Here is a 19,754-nt window from a genome sequence, read left to right as displayed (position 1 = left end):
AAAGAAACAAAACTGTAACCCGTCAATCATTCCTGCCTTTTTGACTATCAGGCTTTTACTTTCTTAACTTTAATGAAGAGTTATTTAAAATTCTTGAGGAGGAAGATGCTGATGAGAATAAAAGATAGTAAGTGAAAGCTATTTCTAACATTTGGATGTTATTTAAACAAGGACTCAGAAGAAGAAATGAAAGATAGATTTTACAGCTGAGCCCGCAGCTCCAAAGAAGAGGTCCCTATTGGTGGGGGTGGTCTGTCTAACCACGAGGAAGAGCCTTGCTGCCACCCTGAACTGGACGGTCTACCTCAACTAAAAAGACAGACCTTCTTCAGTCACGTTGCTTTGGCAAGAAATGATACATGCTAAGGGCACAGAGCTTACAGTAAGGATGTCAATAGTAGACAGGACAATAATTATATACAGCTTTGTCATAAAGATCACAGATATGATACAATAAGCATCTCACTCTTTTTTACCCAGCACCCATCTTGAATCTGAACAACTCCCTACTCTTTGTCCTTGGCAAAAGCATGCATGCTGAACCAGAGGAATTATTTCTCACCCTTCTTCCACATTGAACAGCGCATGTGCAGACAGAGAAACAAAGGTTCAAACTGAACTCTCATGAGATTTTGACTCATTCTAACACATCTCTTGATGTCATTGGATACGTCATCCTCGTGTTCTGGAACTGTCATGCAGGAAATAAAACCCAAGAATGAAGGCAGGAATATGGAAGGGGAGCTCAAGGATGCACAGAAAGACGAAGGCACTTATAGAATCCCGTTTTGCTATAGCCAAATCTATCCTTATTGAGCCACATAGATAGGAGAGAAATTAGATTCCTCGTGGCCCAAAAATCTATGGTTAGTTCATTTTGCTTTTTATTAAAGGACTTTGGTTACTAATGGATATACGTAAAAATAATAAGATTGTATATTTTTAAAAAATGATATATTTTGGAAAATTGGAATGTTTATTTCTCTGAAATTTCATATATAATTTATAATGATGTCCTTAATCCTTGATTTTTTATTTACTTATAGCTTTATTAAGCTCAGTTTATTGATTGCTTTATTTATGATACTTATTCATCAGAAACCCCCAGGCTGCAGCACACTCAGACAAATTAACAATGTCTGTCTAACCTTTGTATTTACAAGGGATATGTGTTCTGTCCTACCAATAGAAAAGATGTCAGAAGATATATGTGGCCGTTGGTCCAAATTATGTCTTCAAGAATATATTTTCATGGTTTTGGGATTCAGGAAAGGTGATCTTTTTAATTGTAGCAGACAAAGTTCAATTCCATCAGGAAAAACTAATTGTAAATACCTGTGATAAATCTCTCAAAGGAGTTTGCTGATTCAATACTTTGAGGCAATTACTGTTCTGCCCTCAATTTTATTTTTATTGTTTTTGAAAGATTAATATACAGGCATTGACTAATAATTTCTTTGCAGAAGACAATTGCAATGTTACTGATGGATTTAGGAACTGTACTTGAAGATATATTGTAATAACTATAGAGCTTAAAACATTAAGCCAGTGATGCCAAAAGGAGAAAAAAATGTAAGTAAATCTAAAGCTCCACTTCAAAATAAAAACTATGTGTGACCCTTTGACAACAGATGACAAATTATTATTGGTAACGGTGCTCAAGTGTTTATGAATGGCTTGTCCAACTGGAATATTAGAAGGGTTATGAACTAAAACCTGACCCTCTCTTATGGGATTTCAATTTTCCAAATTGTATTTAAGGCAAATGATAGCAATAACTTGCTTCTAATGAAAGACTGATTTTAAATGGTTTTCCTGGTGCAATTCCAAACAGAAAAAGTGTAAGGTTAAGATTTGAGAAGATGTCAAAACCCTGGACTTTAAGAGGATCTTGAACTCCATAGCCATAAACTGGTATAATTTTTAAAACAATCTAGATTACACTAGAGATTTTCTTAAATTGAAGGTAATAATGGCAGCTGAGGTGACCTCTGTGTGCAGAAATCTATTAGGATTTTATATGATGGGTGCAAGGGGTACAGATTTCCATTAAACCAAGTGGGCAGTCAAGAACGTATTTCCTTCAGCATCAGACAATACACTGTAGAGAGGGAAACACTGTAATTAATAACGGCCCTCAGAATCTGTCACAATTGTTTCACCTGTGTTCCTTTATCCATATAGAATGTCAAGGACACACACTACTTAAAATTTGTACTTGAAAGAATATTTTAACACCACCATAAATTCAGCCCAGTTTGCATTTTTAAATAATTCTCATTCATAATAAATCAGAATGCCCTTAAGAAACAAGGTCATCCTCTAGTGAAAACACCTGATCCAAAAGCAAGGAAAGGAATTAGTTTTAATAAAAGTACTAGTAGATATTAGAACTCCATGAACAACTTAGTCAGATTATTTCTGGGTTTCAATTTTGATAATTTATAAATTAAAAAACATGATGAGATGATCTGTATAATTCCTTTATTGTCAAAAGTGGTTTAAAATATAGCTATGTAGACAACACAGTCCTTAATAAACAGAATAGACAGAGGGATATCTAGTTGCATAATTTCACTTACGCAAGCAAAGAAAAAGCAAATAAAAATAAAATATATGACTTTAAATTTTTTATTTTAACTGCACAAATTTTTATTAATTACCCTTTTAGCACTACATATTTTATACATGTACTAAGACACAGTTTTAAAATAAAGGACCTACAATTTTATTTCTCTCTGATTTTTCTGCTTCTAGACTAACACATGAGAAAAAACTTTTCGCCTTTTTCTGTTTTTTTTTTTTTCTCAGTCTTATATCATTTACCCTATTTGAAGGCTAAAAATGTAATATATTCTAAAATCCTGTCTTGTAAAAACTTCCAAATAAATTGGAATATTGCTTACATTTGCATGCAACACTACTGAATACTGTCCTAAATTATTATGTATGTTTTTTGAATTTAGTGGCCCTGAACATTGGGTTAGCTTTGGGTAAATTTGCTATCTTCATGAATTACATCATACATGACCTAATTCACATGACTGACCCAGTGTGTTTAATACGCTATGTCCATTTATCTAAGTACTTACAAATGAACACTTTTCTTCTGCCATTTTGCAGGATAAAATTTTGATGAGGAATTGGATATTTCCATATCCTCAAATTATGCTCTTATGAATTACAAGAAGAAAAATAGTGGTAGGAGGGACTGGGACAATATCACCTTAACCAGATTGTCAGAGTGAGACAAGGTGACATACTTTCCTTCTCACAGACTCTACTGAGAAAAACGCAGACTCACTTCTGCGATATTCTTGCCTAGAATGCAGAACATGAACCTCATTGTGAGGAAACCTCAGACACACTCCAATAACACATCTCCATATTTCCAAAATTTCAAAGTCATGAAAAACAAAAGACAGCTGAGCAATGGTCGCAGGTTGCAGGGTAATGAATAGATGCAGTGACAAAATGGGACGTGTGAGCTTGCATGAGGTCCTGGGCTGAGAATTAAAACATTCATAGAGGCTATTTTGGGAGCAACTGGTGAAACTTGATCGTAGGTTGAGGATGATATAGTATTACATCAACTTTAAATGCCTTTTGATAAACCCATTCTTTATTTCACAGAAAATGTTGGTGGTTAGGAAAGACGGGGGGAAATACCTGCAAATAAAACAGTACAATGTCAGATTCTTAATTTCTAATTCAGAGGGAAAAAAAGCATGTGTGTTGGAGAGAGGTGTAGAAAGGGAAGGACAGAGGAAGGAAGGAGAAAAGAGAAAAAGTAAGGAAAATGGGACTGCAAAGAAGATGCTAGAGCACTACAGACATAGACAGTGATGTTCAGAAAGCAGCCTAGCAAGAGCCTCATAAGAGTTGTCTGTTGTTTCCTATAAAATACACCAGGTGGGTTCTCAACAAATGTATCATTCATAGATTCACAGTAAATTCAATCAAGGATAGATACCTAATTTTTAGAAGCCTGAGAAAAAGTGTCCCTATCATAATGTGCATTTCACGTTATTGAGTGCATTATTTAAACATTTATTAAATTAAATGCTCAGGCTCTAGCACACAAGACAGAACCCAATTAAATAAAAGGTATAATAGATAGTAACTGTTTTGCATTTTTCACTATATTTTCTTTCTTTCTTTTCTTTTCTTTTTTTAATCAGGAGTTGAACTCAGGGCCTTATGCTGCTGGGTGGCCGCTGAGCCCTCACTGTAACTTTAAAGCCTTTTTAATGTCCCCACCCACTGCACACTGATTTTAAATGATCAACTCATACAAAGTGGTTGGAGCACAGTGTTAGATCACTAAATGTTACTCACACAGTTCCGAGCTCCCGCATCAAGCTAAGCGTACAGATTTTTATGAAGCTCTTGTGTAGATACTTGGGAGTTTTCTTTTTAATATTTCAATATAACTATAATTAGTTTAGAAGGCCCAGTAATACTCTGAGATAATTGTGCGTAAATTAATTGCTAAAGGGCACAATTAACTTTTTATTAATGTTTGTGATAATAAACATTCAGCTCGGTTTCTAATATTTCATAAATTATATTCCATATTTTAATTGTTCCTATATTAAGTTTTATTAGTTAATGTCCTTGAATTTGCCATGGGAATCAAAGCAAACACTTGAACATGCTTAATCTGTGAGAAATCTGCATTCAGATTAGACCATGTGGGCAGAGCAAGACGCTGGCTCAGATCTCCAACTTCTGTCATGGGCGAAGAAAAGTGATTTCCAACAGAAGAAACTTCTGGGAAAGGACAAGCCTATGACAATAGTGTTTCCATAAATGATGTAGTTTGTGTCTTTAAAGAAATCCTGATTTTTAGCTATTGAAATAAAACATCGCCTTGGAGTCACCTTATGATTCTGTTTTGTTCATCGTGAGTTCATCAGCAAGGGCACGGTGGGGTGTTCAGCTGGGGGCTCACAGTGCATTCCTTACTTGGAGCTCTCCCACCAGCCATAAAGCTCTGCTTAATTCCTCCAAGGATGGTTTGCAGATGGAAAGGAGACTAGAGTTGGAGGAGGAGAGGAAGGAAAGGAGAATAAGAGAATTCAGATGTGTTATGTGTATGTACCAGCTTTCCACAGTGAATGTAATCACACGCTGCAAACATGGACTAGGAGAAATGATCACTTTTAAAAAGAGGATCTTTCAGTGTCTCTGCTGTGGAGGTGCAGATCTGCCTACTGAAAACCGGAAGCTCTGTGTGAGAAGAGGACTGATGTCACCGCGCTCAGGAAACTTGTCATGAAGCCCTGCTGCTCTCAGGAAGATCCTACACCTCACTCTCATCTCCACTGAATGCATGTGAGTCAAAACCTCTCTGGGATGCTGTTATAAATTTTTAGATATGAATTCCTTTAAGGCATTTTATGATTAGCTGATGTAATAATTGACTGTATTTTGACATTGGAAACGTTTCTGCCAGTGACTTCTACTGCGTAAGCTTTGTTACCCAAGTGACACTGAGCATCAGAGACTGTAGGCACCAAGCCTTTCTGAGTTTGACCCCAGGAGAAGGACACCGAGCCCTCCACATACAACCTGAGCTGTGCGAAGCCTCCTAGTGAAGACTGTCTGGAAGGGAAGATGATGGAACAGCCTGGTCTTTGGGGACAAGATGACATGGGACTAGGCTAGAAGTCACAAAAGCCCTGAAACTTGAACAGTTGGGACACAAAGGAGAATTTACAGTACAGTAGATTCCGTGAAGAGAGAAAAGCATTCTTTGGAAAGTCTGCAAGTATCCATATGTACTTATGTGAAAAACGAAATTAATTTTAATAAAAATACAGTATATATTTAAAAGAAGATTTCTATTTACATTCTTTGATACAAAAGGAAATTTATGAAACTGTTTTATCACTTGATATATATATATATATATATATAGAGAGAGAGAGAGAGAGAGTTTATGATTATACACATGCATATATATTTTCAAATGCACAAGCAATGTCTTAAATCTCAAGAGAGATTGGGATTGGATAATATGAGAAAATGGAAACTTTTAGTATTTTTATATTCCTTATTTCATATTGTATTATTTATCATTTCATTTTTCTAAATCATTTCAGTCTAAGGAAAATATAATGTAAGTCAAATACGTGATTTTAAATTTTTAAAAGTAACATTTAAAAAATGAAGGTGAAATTTAGTTTAAAATATATATGTATATATTATTTAACCTATTATAACAAAGTATGATCTGCATATGCAATCAATGCAAACCTATTTAGATGTGGGCATTAGTTTTTCCATCTACCTTTCAAAACCTACAGTGTCCTGTGTACTTCTGTCCATTTCAGATGCTTAGAAATGACGCTTGACTAGTGACTGTCAGGATGGATGATGCATTCTGAACTGGTTACATTATTATTTACTTTATAATGACTTGCAAATATACACTAAAAATAGCCATGTGCAAGGAAAATAAATGTCTGGACCTCCCTCTCGATTTCCTCACATTGACAGGAATATCTCCGAAACATAATCCTTTCTCCTTCAGTGATCTCATTAAGATAATCGGGGCAAATCACTTTCTCATCAAGGTCTACACCACCTGGCTACCAAATAACAGCAACATTTTTAATCTCCTTCAGTTTAAGTGCCTGATCCAATAAGCATGCACAGTACTCATTAATATTGATAAATATTAAAGCAGGGAATAAATCACAGTGCCTGTGCTTCACAAGGAACACGGAACATTGGAAACAAATGCAACAGGCTCTGGTAAGCAGGAGGCAGATTTCAGTGTCACTAACAAGTACAGCCCTAGAGCATTGGGAAGAAAATTTGACACGGTCAGAACCTGAACCAGGAACAGTCAGAAAGGGAGACAGGATTCAGTGATGAGCAACTGGTTCCACAATTCCTGAGGAGATAGTTAATCGCACCGTCTATAAAGAACTCCTTAACGTCCTACACGGAATGTTAACACCAGTAAATGCTACTTTAATTTGTTTTCACTTTCTGCGAGTCCAGCCACTGGCAGAAAAAGTCACTAAAACTAACAAATACACTCCCATGGAGACTGTTTGCCTAGGTGCCCAGAGCAGTATGATACTGCTGCTTTGTAACAAACAGCCACCTTCTTCTGCTACAACAGTGGGGCAAAGCAAGGAGAGGAAGCAAAGCAGAGACTCATGGTACACATTGACTTTATTCACTTTGCTCCAAATCCAAAGCCCTGTCATCCTGAAGACCTTGTGAGAAAGGATCTCAGTCCCCCATTGGCTCTGCACAATAAGACACCAAGGCACAGGTCTCCTCTTTCTAAATAAACTCATTTGGCTCAGAAAATGGGTGTGAGTACTTCTTATGGTCACACTCATAACATATCCAATGCACATGCATTCATTTACTCATGCCACACGAAGCACAGGGACACACAACAAACACACAGAAACAAGCGCTATACACTTAGATAGATACCCTAAGAGATTTTTGTTTAATTTTTGTTTAATTAATAAATTTTTGATGACTTGTGAGAACCAGATAATACTTAACACATTACTTTTGAACAATAAGAGACTCTCAAGTCATAATACATAAACCCTCATATTCATTAGATTTTTAAAACCAATTTTAACATCATCTTGACCAGCTGGCAACTTGGTTGGAATTATGTCTTTAATTTTGATAGTATTTATTTATAAGCTGAATTAAATTATAAAAAATGTTTAAAAAATCAAAAATGCAAGAAGAAAAATTTGTTGAGCTCAAATAAAGCAGCTATTTACAAATTAGGTAGACAGATAAATACACATACAAATTAGAGTGCATTCAAATATATTTTCAGCCAAATTGAATTGCAACTCTTACAATTTTTGATTGCAATTATAAATAAATGGTCAGAATTTTTTATAGATCAATTAACGGAGATCTCTTATAGGAAAAATTTGGAAGGAATAAATATATTTTATCCATAATTAATATACTTTGGTGTTTCATTTTATCTTAAGAATGTTGTCAACTTTTGTGTCCCTTTCTTTCATGTAGCTTCTGGCTCAGTTATCTCCATACACTCTGTCACAAAGTGCAGAACTTTTCTTCTAACAGTGTCTCTCTGTCAGACTTAATATAACTTGAGGTAATATTATCACTTATGTTGACTCCCTTTGCTGGTGCCTTTGATTTGTCTTTGTCTGGGGCATGCCTAGACCCCTTGTTCCTGGATTGCTATGACTATGCCCAAACAGCTCCCTGCTGGGTGCCAATGCTACAGCCATTTGTGATGTAAGAACAATAAATCTGTGTGCTCAGAGGAAGGGCAGGCCCTGGTGTTCTCCACATTGACTAAGGCTCAGAAAAGGTGAGCCGTGGCTGTTCCCTGACTCTAGAACAAAAGTGTAGTTGCCACTGGGTTCTAGAGCAGGGCACACAGCCTGGATTCCTTGCTGCAGCTGACACAGTACAAAGCAGCTATTTGGGTTCCTCCAACCTCGCTGGTCCAGGCCAGACTTCAGGCTTGGTGGAGCTCTTGGTTCCCACCTGGCTTGCACCCCTCAGCCCTGTTCCCTCCCCACCTGGAAGTCCATGAGAAGTGGTGAGAGGAGTGGAAAGAAGTGATTTTCTCCCTGTTAAATATACCATTAAATGCCTGAGGGGGTCCAGATAGATTTATACTGGCTTGCTTTATCCCTAGCCTTGCTCTAAGCTGCTGTCCCACCTTTTCCCAAGAATTTAAAGTTATAGTTCCTTCTTTGGAAACCAAAGAAAGGTCTCTTGAACAAACAAATTTAGCAAGCTAAATAATTTCGATAAGCAACCCTCTAATCTTAAACAAAACTTTAAGCATTTCAATATAAAATCTTTGAACTCCCCATCATTTTACACCCAGTGATTACTCAATGTACTCCATACCTCAGTCCTGCTGCACACACTCCCAGAATGTCTCCTTGTCTCCGCTTACTGAGTTCCCTTGTGATCAGGCCTCACGCTGGGGCACCACTAGCCATGACCCACACAGCCAGTAGGGTCTTGACAGGGGATGATAGGAAATTAAGAAAAAAAATTAGACACATATTAAAAGGAAAGCTAAGACCAGGTGGACCTGACCTCTCTAACAAAGAGACACTAACAGCCCAGCATGGTTTGCGTCTTTATTTATACACAGTAGAAAGAGGGGGGAGTACATGATGGGGCAGATAGTGCAAGGTCTCAGCGTTTCACTGAGAAAACTGAAAACGGAACATTGTCAGAGCTATCTGTGCTGTAGTTATCAGGGAGGAACACCAGGGCCAAACACCTGCTGGACTGGCTTTTCTCTAGCCCTGAATGTGTGGTCAATCTCCAGTTCAGCCACTCCCCATAGTTAGCCTGATTCTTCTCTGTGTTCTGTTTAGTAACTACTATGTATATGAAGAAAAATACAAAACGTATATTATACATGGAATGATGAAACAAGCTCTTGGTGAATTTTGAATGCTGATGAGCTGTCTTCTCTTTTTCTCTTTTGGAGCTGGAAAGGCAAGATGCATCAGTTCTTAACTTGCACATCAAAAATTTAGTTCAAGTGATTTTGTCAATATTAGTTCATGTTCCTATGCAAGAAATCTTTGATCTTCCTGAAAAAGGTTACCTGATTTAGTAACATGACAAGGCCCAGAAGAGTACAACAAAAGCAATGTCAGAGCACCGGGTGATGGACAGGACATTTTTACACATTGACATTGAAGCATGACCTGCATCTGCTTTGAAGGTATATGCTGTACATGATGGCTTGTTGTTTTCATCAATATTTCTCTTTGGGTCTTTAAAAAATCCAGCTGAAGCATATGCTCATCTTTTTCTGACAGGCACAATAACAACGTGTCTGGAAGGTTGATTTCATCAGGTACACTGGTACGTGGGCAGGATATTCCTGCTCCTGTTTCTTTGTTGTTCTTTTATATCTTGACCCTGTAGTAGGAGAGGAACAGAGTCACATAATGAGTGATAAGTTTCAAGGATGTCAACTTCTGTCTAGATGGCTATGGCAGCATCTGTGCTATTAGGTGAAAGTGGATTTGAAATTTCCTACTTTTTATCAGCAACTGACACTGGATTAATATTTCAGCCCTACATATATTTTTGATGTCCAGGGGCGTACACTAAATCATGCAGAAACCCCACTCCATTGAATCCAGGAGGTATTTGTGAAAAGATTTAAAAGACTTTAGAGAAATCACTAGGGCCATATTTTATTCAAGGAAAATACACTTTATATATGAGAAATGCAAAGTGAATTTCAAGATCATCTTCATGGCAATCAAAGACCAGTGAGCTCAGTTAGGAGGAGGGAGATAAAGACATCACCAGAGTCAGCTCAGCAGTCTCATTCTCAGAAACACTGTTGTTACTCTGAGTTTCATTAGCTGTGTCTAGAAAAAGGGCATCTGTGCACTAGGTAACTGTGCAATGGCATGAAACTCCAAACTAACTCAGTGAAAACATTTCAGCAATTAATCAGAATACTAGTACATTGTTTTGAGTTGTACCTAGATGTCCCCACAAAGCCTCATGTTGGGGAGCTTTTCAGAGATGCTGGATCTGCGGTGTGTGATACTGAGATAAAAGGATGTGATGCTAGGATTACGGGTGCCCCACCTGGGATGTAAGGACAGAGAATAAGGGATAAAAGGGCGCTGCCACCACCACTGCCTGCTGCTACATCTGTTTGTGGCCTGTGTCTGCCATGAGCTGTTTCTCCTCTGTGATGCCCTCTGTCATGCCCTCCTGCCTTGGAGTCCGTCAGGTATTGACTAAAATTTCTGCAGACTGTGAGATACAATAACTTTTCCTCTGTTAAGTGTTGGATATTTTGGCTCAGCAAAAGGAGAAAATTAAAACATCTAGGACAATAGACATTAAGTAAACATGATTGCTTGCCCTCAGTGTTTCTCTATTTCATATGTTGATGCTAAACTGAACACACACACACACACACACACACACACACACACACACACACACACGCTGCCTAATATACCTGGCTTAAAAAGCATTAGTAGCTTGAAAAGAGTGCAGCAAAAAAGAATCACATGGATCCTAAAACAAAACAGGTACTATTTTATATTATTTAATGATAAAAATGCAATTAAAAATGAATCAAGAATCTAAGCAGAGATTTCTCCAAAGATGATATACAAATGACCAGGACGCTTATGGAAATATGCTAAGCAGCAGCATTTATTAGGGAAACGCAAATCAAAATTACAAGAACACACCACTTTACACCCACCAGCCTGGCTACAATTCATAGGAATAAAGTAAGAGGTACCATCAAGGATTTGGAGAAATCACTCAGAAAAAGTGCTGGTAACAATGCCAAACACTGAAACCACCTTGGGAAACTGTTAGGCAGGTCTTCCAAAAATGAAAGGTGGAGTCACCATGGGACTTACCTATAACAATTCAAATATGTACACAAAAGCAATTAAAGTGTACTCCGCTCAGAAGTCACACATAAATGTCCTTGGTGGCATTGTTCATGAGAGCCAAGAGGTGAAAGCATCTCAAATGTCTATTAACCATGACTGGATTAGCTACGTGCACTGCAGCCATACAGTGGGATATAGTTCAGCAACACCAAGGAGGAAATAACGGTACATCTTCAACAGGAGTGAGCCTTGAAAATGCTCAGGGAGAGAGACCAGTCACTCAGTGTCACACATTGTAGGATTTCACTTAGAGGAAATGTTTGGAACAGGCAAATCTATAGAAGTGGAAAGCTAATTAGTGATGGTCTGAGATGGGTTGAAAGAAGCATATAATTTTCTTTCTGGGAGACAAAAACTTTTCTAAAATTAGTGGCATTGACTGTACAACATTGTGAACATTCTAAAAATTATTGAACTGTGCACTCTTGGTGAATGATATGGTGCAGTTACCTTACATCAATCAAACTATTTGAAAAAAACAGAGCTACCCGGAGCAAGGAGGTTAATTAGCGCAAACTTGCTTGAACTTCAAGTAAACAGAAAAGCTGGGATCTGACTCAATATTCCTCAAAGTACAAAGTCTATTCTCTTTCCGCTCCAAACTGCTGAGGAGTCTTTCTAATCTGAGTAAGAAATCATCTGTGTAGAAGCAACATTTTGCAGAAAAAGATGGAAAAGTTAAGTTGACATCACTTTGTTTACACACAAGAGGGCCTTTCCTTCAAGACATGGATACCCTTCACTGGGGCCTCATGTTCTGTGTCTATTGCCAAAGGGAACAGTGACAGGGCTGGGATGTGGCTCAGCTGCAAAGTGCCTGCCTGGCAAGTTCAAGATCACGAGTCGAGTCCCAGTACTAAAAAAAAAAAAAAAAAAAAAAAGGAACAACACAGTGACACCAGGAAGCCACATGATGGTTTTCTAGGGAGCAGAAGCTGGTGTCAGCTCTGAAAAGCACTATGATGCAAGAGGATTTCGCCCTCAAACATATGAAGCCACCCTCAATCCTTTGCCTCTCCTTCTGGCAGAACGTCTATCCACTCCAGGTCATCGCCAGGGTGCTGTTTGCCCTTCCCTCTCTGACCTATAGCAACCTGCAGTCCACCAAAGGTCCTCTCTGGCAGTCAGCAGTCAGATAGACCATAGAAAAGTGGACAGCATCTCTATCCACAAGCATCACAGCAATGGAGAGAGGAAAATGTTCCCACAGAAGACCTGAAGCTCCAGGACAGACTCGGCCAGAGAAGAGAGAGGGTGCACAGCAGGTTTGCTCCCTGAGAGCCATCCTGGAATTCACAGCTCAGACCTTGTGTCTGATGAGCCCAGCTACTTCCCCTTAGAGTTTAGCTGCCACTTCTTCATCTTCTTGCACTCTTGTGTGTGTGTGTGTGTGTGTGTGTGTGTGTGTGTATGTGTCTGAATTTTAAATGCTGGCTTTTAAATGATTTCACGGTAAAATGTCATAAAAATGCACTTTTCTTGAAATAAAACAGAAATATGAGCAATAAATGAGGTAGTGTAACCAAGAAGCTTAAACATGCACCTGGGCCGTCCATCTCTGGTCACCACACACCCTGGAACTGACTGAGCCTCCTTATACTGGGCTGAAAAATCAGAAATTGTCACTTCCACAAAATGCCACAGTAGAGGGTGACATTCTCCTGGTGCACCCTGGTTCTTACTTTGCTTCCTGCAAAACTGAAAATTTGGTCCTAAAAACAATGGAGGCTGTCCAGAAGTCTCTTGCAGGGGAATCAGTCAATGTGTCACAGAGGTGCAGGGAGGTCACAGTAGTATCTACAGGACACTCCATCAAAAAGCGATTCCAGGGACTGTGGTTGGGTAATTTCCTTCTAAGTATAAACGCCAGACTGAAAATTGATACCTAAACAGACTGTGGACTATATTGTGTCACTTTCTGCACACATTATACCTTCAGTAGCTCTAAAAACTGCAAAAAGGATTTGGGTTAACAACTGCATTTAATTAAGAAAAATAAATATTAAATAAACATCGTGTTACAATTTTACATGATACAAATCTAAACTATACACATGTATTATTTTAATATATAACTCTATGTACTTAATGCATAATTGTACCAGCTTACACAATTTATATAGGTAGAAAGAAGACTAAATAGATTTGCTTAAAATAAGAAACAAAATTTCTGATGAGCCTCTTAGTTATAAGGGATCAAGTCACCTGACAAAGGTACAAAACCACCTGAACCCTTCTCTAGATTTCTGCGTCTGTCTGGCACACAGGGCTGAAGCCCTCACATTTCCTTCTTTTCAAACAGTGCTTACGGCCAGTTTCTTTGGTCTATTAACTGACTTGTAGGAAGGAAGAGTAAATTGTCCTTGACTGTGCAAACACTCCTGACTTTTTTCCATGAATACAAATGGAAGATTTTTAAAGCCTGACAATTTGCAAAGACATGACTCCCAAGATAAGTTAAAGATCATGAAAACTTTCTCTTTTTTAAAATTTAAAGCTCATTTTTTGGGGGAGGGGAGATTTTAATTAAAATTCTGACACTGTTGGGCAAGATTAGGTAAGCCACGTAATCTTCCTGGGCACATTTTATTTTTATTAATTACAAAAAAGTGTGGATTTGATGGAGGAAGAATTAACTAATGACTTCAAATCCTTAACAAGTCTCAGCAATTGATGGTTTCTTAACTTAATACGCATGGGACTCATGCTTTTCTCCTTTTCCTGGACTTCCAATAGACACTGTTGCCACACGCTCTCCTGTGCTCTGTGCAGTGACCCATCAGAAGCAATCATTTGATGGTACTGAAACTTTCCCTTTTATATTTATTACCCCAGCAACTTGTTAACTTATAGCTGAGGAATATCCAAATCTCCTACTGTGCTTCATCTTCACATTCCAGCTTTCCAAAATGAACAAAGTGATCCTAAATATGGAGTTCCTAAAAGAGCTGAAGTAATCAATGATTTAACAGCATTAAGTAATTGAAAATGTGTTTACTCATAGTATTTTAGAACAAAATTCATCTCCTGTTTCGTCTTCCCGATAGGCAGCCCCTTGGGACGCCTTCTGCCTGGACTCTTCAGGGTTACCCTCCTTAGCAAGCCATCATTAAGTACCTACAGTTTCCACCACGTTAGTCTAGATGGGAATTCACAGACTTTGATCTTCCAATATAACTTGCAGGAACGCAAGTATCTTGATAGGACAGAACAGAAGGCAACTCAGAGTGTTAAAAGAGCAGCTCAAAGAGCAATGACTTGGAGAAAGAAGAGCCTGGATCAAGACAAAGCAAAGAACAAGACTGTGCTCTCTCTTCTTTGTCTATAGTGTGCCAAATACATATTAGAGCCCAGGCCACATGAAGGTGAAGGGCTTGTGGGGAAAAAACATTATGAAGCCAGAGACTCCAGCACAGAACAATCACTGCTGGGCCAGTGAGCAGAGAGAGGTAACTCGGAGGGGCCAGAGAAAGCCATGCCAACTCTGGTGAGATCTCGAGGATGAGTAAAAGATTATACAACAAAGAGGTGTGGAGAAAGCAGTCCATCCACAGACAAAGATGTCTCTTTGGAGAGAGAGGCACAGCTCAAAATGTAAGATCCACGTAGTGAGGGTTAAGACGCTGGGAGGGCAGATGGGCAGAGATGTGTGGAAACAGGTAGGGACCCTTACTGTGGGCTCCTGTAAACCACTGTAAAACATTGCAGTGCCCACACATTCTGAGGGGCAGAGAGGATTCCCTCTGGAGTGTTAGAGGAGTAACTTTGCTGGTATGGACTTTTCAAAAGCCTCTATGGATTCCGGACAAAGAGAAAAGTTCCTGGGAGAGGAATAGATTGGAAGCCACCAGCTAATTTTTTTTCCAGAATCAAATGAAAGATGAAAATGTCCTATTTAAATTAGTACTCAGAGTAACAGAGAAAGGTGGTTACATTTGGCAAGAAAGCCGCCCAGGACTCGGTCACTTAGGGGATTTGGAAGTGAAGAGGGAAGAGTCAAGACTGAATTACAGCTTTGGGGCTCTGGGTGGGTTTTTAATGATGCCATTTGTTGAAGTTTCAAAAAGTAAAGGAAAAGCAAACTTCTGAGGGGTTTGACAAATTATGGTTTGAACATGTCAACCACTAGGAAATCAGGATGGAGATTCCTCAAAAAGCCGAAACTATGAATTCCATTTGGACCAGATAGTTTCCTTGTAGAAACAGAAACAGATAGTTTCCTTGTAGAAACAGAGTTAAAGACCTCCCATTACAGTGATTTGTGCCTGCCTATGTCTGAAGAGGCACAATTCATAGAGCTTAATCTGGGAAGTGACCTATGTGTCCAGTTATAGATGAATGCATAAAGAAAATATTTATGCACACTGGAGTACTACCTGCCTACAGAAAGAAAAACTTGAATTATTTGTAGGAAAATGGATGCACTTTGAGACCATAACATTAAGTAAATAGATGCAGAAGCTTAAATAGCACATGTTTTCTCTTATCTGAGAAACCCAAATTATAAATAAAGATCAAAATAAAAGACAGTAGGAAGTAGATATTTCTCAAACGTGTAGAGGATCAAGGCATACAGTGAGTTGGACAGAGGAAAGGCACACGGGCTGAAAAAAGGAATTAAGGCGTGTGGTGTACACGCACCAACTCCACGGAGGGAATATAAGCATTTATATACTGCCAACAGGCAATAATTTTTTTTTTTAAACCTGTGCAAGGGGTAGTTATGTATTTGAATTGTAGGCAGGAAGTAGAGGCTTTATCGCTCTCAGGATGGTGGTAGATGGTCAGACATTATTGTTTGAGGAATACATCATTTCCCTGTTGAGCAGTGTGTCACTGTAGTTCTTTTACCCACGCGGCCCAGTGGTTACAATTATGATGAGACTCCAGGTAAGTAGTGTTAGCAGAGAGATTGTTAATTGTTAATGTCAGCGAGCCTTCAGAAGGAATTTCCCTGCAGACTAGGAAAGCAGTGAGTGTGGCTGAAGCTGATCAACATGGCAAACTGCTAAGGGAAGACCCACCCTGGATGTGGTGGCATCAAGCTTTAGGCTTCAGTCATAGATGGAATTACAATAGGAAAGAAGAAAATGCGTCCCTTTATGGAGGAGCTCCAGTCCTCCCCTCCCCTTTGGATGTTGACCTCCAGTTCTTTTGGTCTTCCAGTGCTCATACCAAAAACCCACCATGCATGCAAATACTGATTGTTGTAAACATGAACTAAAATAATAACAAAAGTAGCAATGAAAATGGGGATGGGATGTAGAGATGGAAGGAGGTTAGGGATGTGGGTGGGAAGGGAGTGAAAAGGAATCCAGGTGGGTTGTGTATCTGTATCTATTCCTAAAGACAAATGCAAACTTTATATACAGCAATCACAGAATGAATAAAACAAAAGTAAATAATTCTCTAGATTAAGAAGTAAATAAAAACTATTTCTCTATCCCAAGAATATCGCACTAAGAAAATGAAGAAGCTCATGAAGAATAATATGCACACTTAAATTTGCTAATGTGATATGCTATAATTTATCTCTGGTAAAACCATATTTATGACAAAAACTCAATTAACAACAATTTGGGCATCCCTAGCTCCCTATTATGTTGCCATTTTGCATAACTGTAAACGTGACAATCACATCCAAGAAGCTGACATCAGTACAATGGAATTAACTAAGCTACATAATTACGTGAATTTTACAATTTATTAAACTCCAAACCTTCTGCAAATGTTAAGTTTTCCCCGAACAAGTGCAGCATATTTTTAGTCTGCTGATTCTACAATGTAACTCATAATCCCATACTAATTTTAATTGTTATATGTGGTAATCTGTTATATGTGGTAATCCATCTTTCCTTCTTTTTCATGATCGTGACTATTTGATGAGTACTAGTCACAAATTCTTGATAATCTCTCTAAGTTGGGTTTGTTGATTTCACATAACTAGACTGAATTTGTGCCTTAGGAGCAGGAAATCAGTTGCAATGTAGATCACATTGGTTGTAAATGATATGCATATACCTTCCTCCTAAAGGTGCTCACCTTAACCTCCTCATTAAGATGATTTTCTTCTTGGTGAAATTACTAATTTTGTTCTTGTAACTAATAAATATTTTAAGGGTGATACTTTGACATTAACGAAGCAACCTATTTCTCCCTAAACTTTTGCTCACTCATTTTGCTCACTCATTTCACTCTATAACTTTTTGTTGTTTGCAATAAAAAAGATTGTTGTTCCTAATAATCAGTACTATGGTCTTTGCGACTTTTCTCTAAAGCTTAAAAAATAATAGGAGAAAAATAAGATCTCTATAGCTGTACAACTTTGTTGTCAGAAGCCCAACAGTTGTATAACTGTTTCCTGGGCAGGTTAGTTTTAATTCCTAGGCAGACAGGCAGCTGGGGCAGCCACTGTGGATATTAGCCATTGTTTACATGTGCTGGAAACCCTGGGCATACAGGAGGGGTGGCAGATGCTGAGACACACAATGAAAATGCTGTCTCTCAGTTGTCCTGGGGGCCATGCAAGCTGCCATGGCCCCAAGCTGCACGGGCTGGCTTTGGCAAAGGTCATTTAAATGCACATTTTAAAGACTCAAGGAAGGAGAAACCTCACCTCTTCACTTCTTACCTGTCTGTGTAGTCTGAAAATCTCTGTCACCACTAGGCATTACATGAGAAGGATTGGTCTGAAAAGCAGAAGACACGAGAGAGAAGAGAGAAGGAAAGTGTTGAGGGCTTTGGAAATGTGGATCAGCAGCTGAAATTAATGGACTTCCTTAAAATGAACACAGGCCGTGTTGGAATCAACCTTAGCACTGCTCTCAGCATTATGAAAATGATACTGTCTAACTTGTGGCCATGATAATTCTGATTAGGAAGGGATGTGTGTGATACCTTACAGATTATTGTTTCAGAAACTATACAAGCTGGGTGGGCCACTTGCCAACATCTGGCCTACACCACTTAGAAATATTTTTTTTGAGTTTCTTTTTTATTAGTAAATGTATATAATATACAATAACTACATCTATTTTAAGGAATTGGTGTGCATATAGATCATATCTTCATCGTTTTTACTTCCTCTTCCCCTCCCTCTCCTTCTGCCTCCCCTCATCCTCATCCCCATTTACTCTCTGTAGTCCACCATTGCTTTCTGTCTCTTCTCCTCTATTTGCTCTTTTAATATTTATATTCTGGATTTTCCATATAAAAGAAACTATGTGATCATGTGATATTTAATCTGTGTCTGATTCATTGAGCATGGTGGTATCAGGTTGCATTCATTTTCCTACAAATAACTCAACTTTATCCTTCTTTATGGCTGAGAAGTACTCTACTGTGTGCATTGCCCGTACATTGTATTTCCTTGTCCCATCCATCTGTTGATGGGAATAAGGCCACTTCCAAGATTTAGCTATTATCGGTTTCTTTGTTTATAACCATGGGTGTGCATGTGGCATTGTAATATGATCTCTTTAAATCTTTTCAGAAAATACCCAGAGGAAGCATATCTGGATCAAATGGAATTTCTACTTTTAGTTTTTTGAGGAATCTCCACACTGATCTCCACAGTGGTGATGCTAGTTTACATTCCCACCAATAATATGGTGTGCAGTCAACAACTGAAGTTTGGAGGCCAAAATGAAGGGACATGGAAGGGCTAAAGGGACAAGTATTTTGGCTTTTACCTTCTAAGGTCATCCAGGGTCCAAGGCAAGATGAATGGGCTCTGCAACTCCAGTGAGTCCCTCAACCTTTGAAGCAGAGGGACTGTGGATCCTGATGGACATGAATCAGCCAATGTGCATTGTGCTAAACGAGGACCATTGAAAAGTAGGTGTCCTCATGCGCCCCAGAGAGGCCACAGGGTCAAGCATGACCATGGTCCATCCTGGCAGATGCACAAGTGTTAAAGATCTGAGGGAGGTAAAAAAGTTCTTCATGTGTCCCGGAAAGTAATTCCCATGAAGGCTTGACAGATATTAACAGTAAAATGAAATTTGGAGACAGCCAGATCCCATCCTCCTACCATGAGTCAGCACCATTTGTGTACTGCAGGGGAAGAGAACAAGAAGTCACCAAGAAACAAGCACTTCCTGCGAATCAGTGCTATGTGTGGCCACCACTACTGCTGGGGAGACAACCAGACCCAAGCCCCTTTGGATGCATGTGCTGGGAAACAAGTAGAGCCAATTCTCCCCCACCCCTCACCCTGCATAAGTGACTGACTGATCTGCAGAAACACAGGCTATGATGATGGGTATTCTGGTCTAATAGAATTTGATGCTTGTGATGTTT

At 38.7% G+C, this 19,754-nt stretch overlaps 1 long non-coding RNA gene across 1 annotated transcript; it reads right to left on the bottom strand.

Moving 5' to 3' along the window:
* Positions 1–9,119: 9,119 nt before the first annotated feature.
* Positions 9,120–19,548, bottom strand: LOC134475793 (uncharacterized). The gene is made up of 3 exons (XR_010047052.1): positions 19,145–19,548; positions 18,085–18,142; positions 9,120–9,933 (listed from the first exon to the last, which is right to left on the bottom strand). It is a non-coding gene; the product is annotated as an uncharacterized LOC134475793 (long non-coding RNA).
* Between the last annotated feature and the right edge of the window lie 206 nt (positions 19,549–19,754).

This window comes from Cavia porcellus, unplaced genomic scaffold, assembly GCF_034190915.1.
Source record: "Cavia porcellus strain 051 isolate PalLab524CR breed Dunkin Hartley unplaced genomic scaffold, mCavPor4.1 scaffold_4, whole genome shotgun sequence".
Taxonomy (NCBI): domain Eukaryota; kingdom Metazoa; phylum Chordata; class Mammalia; order Rodentia; family Caviidae; genus Cavia; species Cavia porcellus.
Note: the sequence above shows the minus strand (reverse complement) of the source record. Positions and strands in the feature narration are given on the sequence as shown.